We start from the raw sequence: 13,996 nt of genomic DNA, 5'->3' as shown, positions 1-13,996 counted from the left end.
TACCTGATTGGATTCCCCCCCTGGGCTGGGGGAGTCCATACATACCCCAAGATCGGTTGGTTGCCCTTGTATCTGGGACTGATATAATCAGGAGAGTTAGGGTTCCCATTGGTGGGATTGCCTCCCTGACTGCCCCCTGTTTCTGATTGGCCTGAAGGCCTTCTTGGCCTCTGGTTTTGCCGGTTTGGGGGCAACCTTCACCTCCGTCACCTTAGCAGCAACAGGGGTGTTGGTTGGCTTGGCGTTTTGAAGCTGATTTTTATTTTCTGCAGGTTTTTGGACTTCATATAGCCGGGTAGCCTGCTCTGTTACCCAGTCCAGAGATCTTTTATCATGGAAATCCCTCACAAGCTGGGTCACAATGTATTTTTTGTTAGCGCATTAAAGTAGGTAGTGATAAATTCTCTGCTATCCATGTGCATCCACCTGGTGGTTTGGGCAAAGGTGTGTTTTAATTCCTGTTCTTCTCCACACTGTAGATTGTAGGCCGCTTTGCGAGCCTCTTGGGGGTGTCTATGGTTGGAGAAGTGCTTCAAGATAGCCGCCTTGTAGGTGGACCATCTTAAATGTTTTTGATCTTCCAGTCCAGCAAAGAAGCTGGAGCATTCTGGAGAGAATGTCCATTTGGCATAATCTGTACAGTTCTGGCTATCTTTTATGTGAAATGTGTCCATCATTTATTCATAGAGTTCCAAATGCTCCCAGATAGAGTATTTTGCGTTTCTATTGTACAGTGTCAAGAAATTCCCGATGGGCTTGATATGCCTAAAGGGGTCTTTCACCAGAACTTTTTGGTTTATCTGCCTTCTTTCGCCACGTCACCTGAGTCCATTCGCCCTCAGATTTAGAAGAGCTGCTATTTGAGGTCCCTTCATAATCATCTAGGCGCTCCCTGATTCTGTGAGCTTGTTAGGGGCTCATAGAATGGTGGGGCCTAGTTTCTTCTTCCCTCTGGCACACAGGAGAGTAGTCTTCTGACTCCTCCCTGCTTCCAGGGTTTGCAGAGTATCCCTCCCACTGCCCTGATTGGGTGGAGGTCTTCCGAATGCTCTTTTCGGGCCTCTTTTCCTGTTGTTCTTGTGCAAATCGAACCAACTGGTCCCTTTGGAGGTAGTTATTCTGCAGATCTAATTCCCTGACTTTCTCCTCATAGGAGGTTCCCTGGTCAGAGACATCAGCCATTATATTTATGTCTCTATACAGGGACGCCCTTCTATCAATTTCTGGGGTCGCTGGCCTGTCAGCTCCATCATGCTAGGCCTATTTAAGTCTGATGGCCCATGGTTAACCGGTAGCCATGAAGTCAGCAGTGCACAATGTATTAAATGGGTTTGCGTCCCTTATTACAGAGGTCATCATACTATGATCAGGGGTTGCCCTGTCCCTCTCTACCTGTTCGGGGTCCCTCCAATTTGGGTTGAATCTAGTATATTCTCCCTCCAACCTCGCCAGTTTCTCCTTCTCAGCCCCTATATCTTGATAATAGGCAAAGATCTGAGCCTTTTTCTCGGCGATCAGAGCTTTACCGGCCTCTATGACCAACTCTTGGGCTACCACTAGCATGTGGAGCCCATCTTTCTCCTCACTGAGGGCCTCATTATCTCTTTGTGCTGCCTGTATAGTTTGGGAACACTGAGACAATTTTTGTTGCAGGAGACTCACCTTCCGAGTTTGTGCATTTTTAGTTTGGGTGTTCTCTTCCAGAGCACCTTCTACTCGTCTGGTGTGCTCCAGTAACTTTCCATATTCTGTTTTGAGTTCATTTAGTTTCTGGAGGCCCAACTCACTTTCCGGTAAATCTGTTTTTAAATTGCTTACTTCCTGACATAGGGCCTCTTTCTCCTTATTTAGGGTGCCCCTCTGTTCAGCCAGGCCATCCCTTTGTTGCTTGATGGTATTTAATTCTGGCGCTCTTGATCAAATTCTGCTTGGGAGTGGAGTTCTTTAATAATGAATTTGAAATTCTCCTCTTCCAACCTTTTACCTGATCTTGCAGCATGGTTATTTGTCCTGAGCAGGTCCTGTTATATGGTAATTGTTGAGTCAGCTTCTATTGACTCTCTCCCAAACACTCTACTTTTAATGCATCTAATTGGGCCTCTTTGTCTACATTATTTTGCTGTTGGAGAGCCAACTCCTCTTTTAATTTTTTTAAGTAATTTCCGGATTCGGTCTCAGAATCTTGGCTCTTTTGCAATTTTTGTTCCGCTAATTTCTGTTCAGTCTGGATTTTAGTTAAGAGTTCAGATTGATTCTTCGCAAGAGGTGTATTTTCCTCATGCTTTTCCTGCATCACACCCTATGGAGATACATGTAGGCCGTGATTCTGACTATTTTAGTCTGCTCCTCTTTAAGCTTGATGTAATAGGGGCCACCGTCCTGCCACGCGTCCATGTTCATGGCAGTGACCTGTTCCATCATTTCTTCTAGCCAGACTTTTTCATCTTGCTCTGCCCATTCCCCTCTGACAAATAATTTGTGCAGAATGTGCTCCCTGGCCATATTTATCTCTACCATGGTCATTTTGGAAAGTGTTCTTTCTTTGTTCATTTATTTATGTAAGGGTAATCTGTATTCTGTTGCTTTTTGTCTAGTTTTGAGGTTGATTTAGTTTTAATTTTATACACAGGCCTGGTACTTGGAATATGTGTTTTGGGGAGGCGCTTCTACAGTGTAAACCAGTGTTGCAACCACACAAAGTATCACTACCTTGAAGGTTAGTCTGCTGTGTTAAACTGCCACGGGTTAAGGATTTCAATCGGGCGACACACACCGGACCAGGACCTTTGCCCTTAGCCTTGGATGTAGCGTGCAATTGGAATGCGTTCTCTTTATTTTCTGTTAATTCAATTTCAGATGGCACACAACCCATCTCACACCCCCATTTACAAATACCCCGGGTCACAATGGACCATGAACCAGGCCGGTTGGTGGTATTGCAATATTTATTTATTTTAAAATTCAAAGAAATCACACACATTTTAATATTGGGTAGCAATCACCAATGGGGTGATAATTACAACAAAAACCACTGAAATACAATTGGTTAACCTTCTACAAGGACATATCCAAAGCACAAATGAATAGGAGCAGTTTTGAAATACGGGTAGATAGCATCTGAGTTAAGATTTCCCCCTGCAGTGCTCTCCCAAACTCGAATGAATTGAATTTGGAGTGGATAGAAAGAGGGAGTCAGGGATATGAGATAGGTAACAGAATCAAAATCCGACCTTCCCTCACAAAATAAGGACAAGGTATCAGCAAAAGGCATACAGTTCAAATGCAAGCTAAAAGTAAGAACACGGTGCAGCCGAATCACACGTTGGAAAGTTGCATGTTTCTTAATTGCAGTTTTAAATGTCAAAAATGTTTTTTAAGAAAAACGGGTGAATTACTCGAAATCGGAATGCGGTTATTGGACTGGTGAATAGATGCACATCACAAGGACGATATAGAAGTGAAAGGATGGCTATAGCTGAAGAATTGGATGAGATTGGCAAGATAAAAGGAGGTTCAGTTTTGGAAAAATAAAGCTGTTAAAGAGAGAAAATCGGTTTGGAAAGAAAAAGACAACGTTTACTTATACTAGATTATCAAGAAGATAGCGCTGCCCATGAAACAGCTTAAGCGGCCGGATCAACCCGCTCCACACAGCTTTTCACTTTATGTGGAAATTACTTAAATTATTCCAAATATTACTAAGGAGTTAAAAGATGGGGTGAATGAAAGAATGGCGCTAACGCTAGGAAATCACAGACAAGATGCACAGAGACTTCTGACAGTTGGACAATTTACCAAGATATGGATAGGGTTGCTTAGAGAGTGGAACAAAGCCAAAGGGTCAAGATGGGGTAGACTATGTTGCTATGGGGAATACTCACAATCTACTCTTGAATTTAGGATTAGGAACAGTCATCCGGGTTCTGGACTCCAATGTTCAGGTCACCAGGTAGCAACAGACTCTCCTAGCAGAACAACAGCTGGATGGCAGGGGTACAGTGGGCATGCAGTTAGTGGGCAAAAAGCCAGTCTGGTCACAGGATGCTCCCTAAAAGGGTACCACAGTTTTTCCCCTTTGTTCTTGGGGTTTTTAGTGGGATTACTGGATCTAGACCATGCTGAGATAGGGTCAGCTATGCTTTGGCCTGGCAGTGGAATCTGGAATCTGGCAAGATGAATGTAGAATATCAGGATACGCAGGGCTGGAAATTCTGGAGAGAGTGTGTGTCCAGAGTTCTGTCAGCCTCCCTTATTTATAAGGCATGGTGACAACATAGGATTATATGGTGGGCAGGCTTAGCTGGACACACCTCTAAACAACTGGATAGATCAGGGGTGATTGTTACTGCCTTGCTGTCAGCTGGTTGGATTTATAGGGACATGACATCAGCTATTTAATGTGGCTTTACAATGCAAAAGAATATCCCACAGTTACTTTAGCTAAAATCATTCTTCACATAAATCACACATGTACGCAAGTGTGCCATTTTTACAAATTATCTAGGTAGATTACATATTTCACGCAGAGCATAATGGTCCAACTATACAGTTTGTAAGACTCTGTTTCATCCGCCTAATAATTTTACATCATTTTCAGTGATAAATATTTGACCTAAAATTCTATAACTTTATACATGGATATAGATTATCATAAGGCATGTAAGTATTGAATTTCAAATATACACGTTCCTCAGAATATCCAATTCTCTGCCATTTCTGTTCCCAATATTTCAGTGAAGTCTTCCACATCTTGTTTAAAAGCCACGAAAATTACATTTAAACTGTTAACTTTTTACATTCCTGCAAAGTCCTGTTGCAGAGATAAAAGTCTTAAAAGTTTATGAGCCTCAATACGAGTAGGGCGGTAAGGGATACCGGGCACCGGTAAGGAGACTGGTGCCGGTAATCCCTTACCACCCTACTACGAGTTCCCTTAGCGGGTCCCTCCTTTAATGCCTGGTCTGACCAGGCGTTATGGACGGGACCCGTTAAGGGACTTCAGAGCTAATAACGGTACCTCAATTTGCGGTACCGTTATTATCACCTCCCCCATTCCCATTGAGCCCTCTTGGGGCTCAAATGGGAATGGGGAATGGCTTTTTCAATGGGGAATTACCGGTCCCGCAAAGGTCGGACTACACCGGTAAGTCCCCATTGAAGGAGACCGGTGCCGGACACGTTATTGGTGGCAGTCATGCGCAAATAGCGCCATGACTACCACCAATCTCATAATGAGGCCCTATTAATAAAATAGTATTTTGAGACAAATGGTTAGCATTGTCTCCCAAATAAGGGCATAGCTTAGAAGGCTGCTCTGGAGTTGGCTTGGAAGCTCCCAGTAAAAGTTGTGAGGACGTGTGATTTACTATTTCACACGCATGTGTCCTAGAATCACTATTGTAAGCAGACTCTGCCCAAACAAAAGTCTGATGGGCATGGGATGTTTAGTGCTTTTGGTCCATTCAAAGTGTTCAAAAGTAGCAATTAGCATGCATGTGTCCTAGAATCTATTGTAGCTCCCTCTTTCGGGGGTTAGGCCACTCCTGTTGTCATCCAAATGTCCCTTGAGCCATGGTAGAAAACCTGTCTGGGCTGAATTCCCAAGTGTAGCCACTGCCATTATTTCTTCATTTTATTTTATTTTGTTTTGAATCAGAAGCAAGCCTGTTGAAATACAACATCCCATATATGTTTCCCAGCAAAACCCCCTTTACATTGCTAGGCAAGGACAAGTTTTTATTCAACATTGTACTTTTAAAACAGGCATTTCTTTTTGGTTTGCCAAAGCCCATTTTGACACATGGTAAATGCTGCTGGGATTTCTCTTTTTAAAAGGTTTTCTCTTCCATCTGACTCCTCAGTATTGTTCTGCAGCCCCAGCCAGTTTCTTTTATACAGCAGTTTGTTCAAGAAACAGGTTCACTGAAATTGACATTTGCCCATAAAGCTAGGGTTTCTTTGAAGCGTTGATTTTTGACATTTTGTAACCCAAAAGACAAGCATTTTCCTGTGCGGCTGAAAGTAAAGCTTCTGTTCATTTCCTAGTTCTGGCCTGACAAAGCCTGTCATGCAGGGATAATGCTCCTCACAGCTGCAGAGTGTCAGGCGCAGTCTGTTGTACCTGTTGGACATTCTGCTTCCCGAGTCTTTCTATGCCGCTAACTGGAGGCAGAGTACCCTTTTAAAAAAACATAGTGGCCACAGAGCGGGCCGCAGGGTGTTGGCTGCATAGTGTGAGGCGCAGTCTGTAGCAGTCCATTGCTGCTCTGTGCCTCTGTGCCTCCAGAAACCCACCGGTGGTGAGCAGGTTGTGAAGCAAACTGAACTCATAATACTTCGCCAGAGTGATGCCGGGCAACGAAGATAGCGTGGAAGGCGACCGAAGACCAAACACACGTGCCCACCTAGGAAAGAAACCCTCGCTATTACCAGCGCTGCAAAATATCCAGCGGGAGAGGGCGAGGATGATAGGAACCAGATGGTGGTCAGTAAGTGCCTCAGCAATCAAATCGCAAACAGTATGTAAAACAAGCGCATGCGCCCAGTCCTGTGAAACAGTGACAAACTCCTGAGACACCAATATAAAGAGTTTCCGTCAGATTACCCAAAGTCAGGAGAGTTTTGATATAACTGATGCCGAACTAATGGAGTTTGGCTCACAGTTGGGCTCGGAGAATGATGGCGGACAATGGGAGGTCGAGTGAAGGGCGTTTGGAACAAAGGGCTACGCTTGAGGTGCAGGAAGTAAATTCTGGGCTGGGAAGTGAAGAAGCCCATATTAGCATAGAGAAAATGAATGTACAGCCAGGGAATAGGCAAGAGGTGGAGTCGGAGATCATGTTAACCACAACATCACATAAGAATACCCTTAGAGAACCCTCACACCACTTATTACAGGAGTGGGAAAACTCGCTAACAAATGTGGATACAGATATTGTTGAGGAGGACTCACAAAAGGAACCTGCACTAACTGTAGGAGAGGGTATGACTCTGAATGCTGAGCATAGACATGAACATACGCTTGAAAACACCACTGCTGTGACAATAGAGGCTTCGACTTCAAATGAGAACTACAAAACAGCAAGAAGTCTCTTTAATGAAGGATTGCACAAAAGGAAAAAACTAGCAGAAAATGTTGAAAGAGCTTCTGAAAAACAGCAAGCTCATCAAGCGAGTGAGGAAGAGGACCATGATGCAATACCTCTTCACCTGAAAGATTTTCGGTTTCCAAAAGCAGCAATAACAACTTCAATAAGCACTGAGTGTGCTTTTGAGCAGGACAAGGAGAGACACTGTACAGCTCCATGAGACAGTTGTGAAGCACTAGCAGAGACAAATAAAATAAAAGATTTGAAGAAACTGGATTTGACTAATGTAACAAGAGATTATGAAATAGTGGACATTGCTAGGCAAGACGCATGTGAGACTCCATTGAGTGGACAATGTTTGTCTCATAGAGAAGAATTGAAGAGGCAACAAAGACAGAACGAAGTTGTGGAAACTTTCACTTTCACTATGGCTCGGGATGATGAGGACCTATTGTCTGAGATGAAATCCCAACCAATACAAGTACATCTAAGGAATCCTGACTTAATGCAATTGACGAAAGCAACTAATGCCACCTTTATGTCAGAGGAGAGGCATTCAGGAATAAAAACAGAGCAAAATCATATGTCAAAACCATTGACAGGAAGGAAACCAAACAAACGAAGCTTAAGCTTACAGGAAACCTCAATTGCCGATGAAATACGTGAACTCGAATGGCGCCACTCTTTCATCAAAAAGATGAACATAAGAAAGAAAGATCCTAAAAAGCATCCAAGAGATATGCATTCAGGTCTACATGAGAAGCGTAAGGAAATCGCTGACCCTGAAAGTGCCATAGATCGAAATTTTGACCGTTCTAAGAAACAAGGAGGAGTTACAAGAGACCAAGCAAAAACACAACATCTAATGTGACAATCGATTTTGAGAAGGACATAGTGTAACAGCGGCGAATAATCAGACTCCAGCACTAACACTAAGACCGGTGATGGTGGCCGAGTCAGAGTCCTCGCAGGAGTCCCTAAATGATATGGATCTGTTCTAAGGCCTGAGAAAGCCAACAATGTTTCAAAGCTGGCTGCCGAAACTGTGAGAAACCTCATTGAATCAAGAAGCTGCAAGAGAACAAACAAAGTGTCTGGTGTGCATTAACAAAGAGATTTAGATGAACCCACTATAAAGAAAAGCGAGGATATTTAAGTGCAGATAATAGATACAAATAATCTATCAATAGCTGCCGAATACAGATCCACAAGAACATAATGGCCGGCTTGTCCATCTCGCTGACACCTTACACAAAATTATATGAATCAATTAATGACAATCTGAAGGATAATACGACATTGCTTGCATTGGTTCACTCGAAACTTGCCTATCTCGACTAATTCACGTCAAAGATAGAAGAGCATCTAAACCGCGAAGCTGATTTCTCTGCCACCTGGAAAAGACGTCTAAATGACATAGCGGTAGGCAGTCAAGATGAAACAGCTGCTACTTCATGAGCACTTCAGGACACGTTGACATGGATGAGGAAGCTAATAGAAAGAAATGAAAGAGATCAACAATTCCATTTTGAGAGGTCGAAAGAAGGATATCAACAATGTAAGAGCACTCAGAACAAGGGGGTTGACATAATGGACAAGGAGATGTGTAAAGTACGGACATTGTCGTGTTCTTCAACTGTGCAACATCCGACGACAAACGATATACAACATCTAGATCATTCTACAAAACAAAATAGATCAACAAGCGTAGTATTGGAAGGACAAGTCGCGACCACCAACTTGGTTGAAGCCCCCTCGCTTACACGCTCAATAGGCAATGCGGATAAAACGATGGCAGTGGCTGCTGAAACCAAAATCAGACATCCTACAGGAGAGTCGCAAAATTTGTGAATAACGATACTGGGATCCACCAAAGATAAAGTCAACAAAGACGGGCCAACTGACAGTATTTACGCCGTATTTCAAAAAGGGGCATCAGTTTAGCAGAGCCAATTAAAGAAGGAAGTATAACGACTTGACAACTAAAGAAAAGGAAGACGCCAAAAGAAGTCACTCAACTAACGTAAAAGAAAACCAAAAATATAAAATCAGGAACAAGGAAGAGAGTGACGGGGTCGAGGGCCTTCTTAAGAAATATTCAAACTCCCCCACGTGCCATCACTAAGTTAAACACAGAAGCCACTCGACTTGATGACAGAAAAAGTTCCAAGCCAAAATCAAGGAATGTGGTTGTTAAGACGTATTTCTGAACTCTGACCTGGTGGGAGAGGTTCAGAAGGCCAGCCTGGTTTCTTGGAACAGTGTAACCTCTGGACAAGCCAGACCAATCAAGGTGGGTATGGCAGGCGGTCCAGACTAAGTCTCAGGAGGGGTGAGGGTGACTGAAAGACCTCAATGAGCACACAGAGCAAGGACACTTATGAATTTCTCCTAGACAGATGTAAATATCAAAAATATAAACACATTTATTACAAGGCCTTTGTAACTCAACACACAGTAAAAGAAATACAGCAATACTATCAAACCAACACAACACATCCAATACAAGATATATACAAGACCATTGGTGTTTGAAGGGTTAGAAGCACAAAATATATTCACAAACTTGAGGGGAAGGGAAATAGGCAGTGCAGATAGTCTTTAGTCTCCTTTAACATCAAACACACACCTAACTAAGAGGCAGTCCAGACCCTAAGAAGAGAGGAGCCTTATGCTCAATAGTACATGCAGTGCAGGTGCATGCGGTTGTTCCAATGGGCATAACAGGGTCTCTTCAGAGGTCGCTAGCAGGTCAGGAAGGTGGGTGAGGCGATGAAGAATAGATTCCCACTATTTGAGGAGGGCCTCCATTTGAAGGCAGAGGTGACTTCAAAGTTCGGGAATAGTTTGCTAGTTCGCACTAGCAGTGGAAAGGAAAGGGACCCCCAGAGGCCACTCGTGTGTAATAATGGATAGAGGCGCTAGGGCCCACCGGCTAGGATTAGGTTTACTCACCGACTCCAGGCGCACTCTGGACCAAACTTCGCCATTCGAGTCCACTTCGTTTGCGGGTTCTAGTGCGGCAATATGACGGCTCTGCGGCTTTCAGTTCCGAAAATACAGTGAGGACTCCCAAACCGGACAGTGGCAATTTCCCTGCCCCTGATGGATGGATCAGGGCAGTTTCACTGCAGCAGGCTTCAGGGGCAAGAGGGTCACAAATGCAGTGCACCTGCAAAGATCGTCGCCACGGCTGGGCAACACGGCAACCACGTTTACTCCGGTCCTGGCGCACTCGTCTCACTTCAGAACTGGGAATGCCAGTGTTCAAATTCGGTGTGAGGTTGCCGGGAACACAGAGCTAGCAGTATACCAAGTTTCGAGGGCTTCCTCGAAAGGACGGCAGAGACAGAGCAAAGATCTTGCGTAAGCTGGTCAGCCCACTGGTTGGCCCAGGGACACTTCCGAGAAGGCTTACTTGCAGGTTTTGTTGAAGGTTCCGAGAATAGTTGGTCCCACTATTCTAATGGGTCAAAGCATCTTCGCAGACCTTCTAGGATGAGCAGATGCAGAGGGGTCCCACGCGACGACAGCGGGCTCAGGGTGCCAAACCTTCCAGCAGTTCACCAGCGGTTCCTCAACTCGGCTTCTTAGTTTCAAGATACTTTGATCCTATCCTTCGTTCACTGAGAACTCCGGAGATCGACATGGTATGGGTGTTTTTGGCCTCCTCTTATCCAAAGTTCCCTTCGCGCCAAAACAGAGAGGACCCAATGGGAGATCTGCTCACAAGCACACACTCCATACATGGACCAATCACAGACCACGGTGGTCCCAGGCATTCACAGCACTCCAGACTCTCGTCACCCAGGATGTGTATTGGGGACAGACACCCCAGCCCACATCCTGGAGGCGCACACACAAGGCATGCAGAAGCCCGCAAAAGCTTGGTGTTTCGTGAGAAACTGCATGACCAAATAAGGACTGACCCGGGTCGGCTCGACCTGGGGAAGTCAAAGGGGCAAGATGGCCAAAAGACAGGACAAAGAACCCTGTGACATGGCCATTTTGGAGTCAGGCCACCTATTCATGCCAAACGCGGTAAGTGTGGTTAAAAGGGCAGGAAAGGGTTGAAAGTACATGAAAAGATAAGCTGCCACCAGCCCTGTCCATGACACATCTGCACATCTCCAAAAAAGTCCTATGAGAGTATCTAAGGTCTTTGGAATTGACTATGAGACCCAAGTGCACTGTACTGTAAGGTACATTGTGCACTTGTTACATGTTGCAGAAAAGTTGCAACACTGGAAAAGGACTAAGGGAAACAAAGTCTCCCAATACTGACTGTCTTAGGGGCATGTCAGTTTCCCCATAAAAAGTGAGCTAAACCCCAGAGGAGTGCGGCAGAAGGCTGTGCTCCCCTGGCAAAGTCAGACTAAGGTGTTTAAACAGCAGCAAAAAGTTTGGGGGTGTACAACTGGAGGGAAAATTACATATAAAATGAAATCTTTCCTAACAGTGGTAATCTCACTGAGCGCCTCAGATGACGATCATGATACTGACAATTCTCAGGTAGAGTTAAACGAAACACACAATTTAATCGATGATGCTTCCTTTTCTATTGAAGAATTAATCAGAAGACAGATCCTGAAGAAAAAAATAACACCATTGATAATATCGACTCAAATGATGGTAACCAAGTAGAAGAAAGAGCCAGAGATGTAAATATAAGTGATTTTTCCTTTGCTTCCATGGAAGAGAAAAGAAACAAACAAGAAAGAGATGATCAGAGACAGGGGATAAAAATCATCACTTATGAAGGAAACGAACTGGAATCCGAAAAAACCTTTAAGTACAGCTCGTACTGCTGAGAAAGAAAAAAAGAAGATAGAGATGCAAGAGTGAGAGGTACTGACAAACTAAAAATTAAAATAACATATATTTTCAAAGAACAGGATGAGACCAATTTAAATAGAAAGAATATCCTGCACCTGCTACATGGGGTGCAAGCTGTAAGATCTATTGATACGGAAGACATATTGGTGGTGGAATATGTGGACGAAGTAAGAGTGGATAGAGTGATTCTTCACTTGACCTCTCTGAAAGTGAAAGATATTCTGCTAGACACGGCTAATGATCTGTTAAAATTTGGCTATGAGGTGGAAGACCTTACTAATAGATCAACCAAATAACCAGCAAAGGGAAGAGTTTTCAAAAGACAGGAAGAATCCAAAATAAAGAAATGTATGCCAAGACAGATCTTCAAAGTCACCTTTGAAAATACTCAGAGGAATTCTCAAGACTCCATAAGAGGGAAAGCGAAAGAACATGCGGAGAGGCAGTCTGGGGATTGGGCCTTTATTGCGGGTGTATTATCAACCGCAAAACATCATTAGCCAAAAAAGATCTCAACCGAGGTGAGAGATTCTATCTTGTCCTGGAACACTCGTGGTTTTAATCACCTCTTCAACAAGACGAACAAGGATCTAGAAAACAGTGCAATTATCTGTCTTCCAGAGACATGGATACAGGAGCAACCAGTCTGTAAAAACTATGATGTAATATTAAATCCTGTGAGGAAAGGGCGTAATGTAAGGTCGTATGGAGGATTACTAATGCTCATAAAACAAGGTCTAAATCTACAAATAATTGAGCATGGCCATCTGGCGAACTTTGGTTTATGGGCTTTAATCGAAAAGAGTCATTTCGACGGCCGTGCAAAACAGCGGCAAATGATTATAAACATTGATTGGAACCATGCTGAAGAAAACACTGAGAATGTAGTTAAAAAAACGGCGTCATTAATATAAAAAGCACTAGGGAAAGATTCCCTGCTAATCATTACGATAGTGAGGTATCTAAATATCAAATCTTTGGACATGATGGGTAGGCCTAACATTGATGAAAAATTATGAGGAAACTCAGATACAGCACAATGGCTACAAATGATGGCGGACTGTAATATGTTTATGTTAAACAGGCAAATGACAGGAGACATACCTGGGAAACGTACATGGTCTAATGGGTTGTTAAAATCCATAATCGATTATATGTGGATCAATAAGTGCCACTTACAACCTGTGGACTATTTCGAAATTCTAAACCAATTAAACAGTGACCATAATATTCTGAGATTAATATGAATTGACAGCCTTAGAGACGAACGTGTAAAGGTGGCCTTGATTGACACAGAAATTAATCAAGGATATAATTGTCTCCGACTAAGGAGAAAAGATATCAAAGAGTGAGAAGTTTGATGCACAATATGAAAATGGCGAGATTAATGGGTCGTATACCCCGCTGTTGCAAGCCTATGCTTGCAAAAAGACCGGGTTGAAACATCCACTTTTAGAACCTAAACATTGCTACAGTGAAATAATGGTGGCTCAAAGGAAAACATTGAGGCAAGAAATAAGAAGAATTAAGAAGTCTGAGCTTCCCGACCGACAGAATAAGATGATATTAGATCGAAAACAATCATATAAGAACTGGTTGATTGGGTTCAGGAAAACGAGAACCCAAGAACAAGGAGAGCTGATGCTACGGGTGCTTTCGAAATCTAACACCAGGGATCTATGGTCCATTATAAACAGTCAAACCTTGAATCAACAAAGTCGACTGCAGTGTGGAGTCTCTGAGTTAGCATGGATGGAGCACTACTCAAAATTCTTTGGTAGTAATGATGTATGTAAAAGAACAGAGCTGCAGCAAGCCAATTCGACGTCGGATGTTTTGGTTGACAAAGAGGAAAAACGATTGAGAATAATTAAACTATCCTCTTCCTCTGCAGCCGACCCTGATGGGATTACAAAAATTCATCTAAAAAAAGACCCAGTAACACGGAGTAGTCTGATTAAATTCATAATTATGAACATCAGAATCTGTAAGAAAATACCTGAATCTTGGACAAAGAGCATCACAGTTCCAATTTTCAAAAAGGGTGTGAGAAGTGATCCCAGCAACTACAA

Source organism: Ambystoma mexicanum, chromosome 5p (genome assembly GCF_040938575.1).
Source record: "Ambystoma mexicanum isolate Mex_15411 chromosome 5p, UKY_AmexF1_1, whole genome shotgun sequence".
Taxonomy (NCBI): domain Eukaryota; kingdom Metazoa; phylum Chordata; class Amphibia; order Caudata; family Ambystomatidae; genus Ambystoma; species Ambystoma mexicanum.
The sequence above is the reverse complement of the archived record's forward strand: the minus strand, read 5'-3'. Positions refer to the sequence as shown.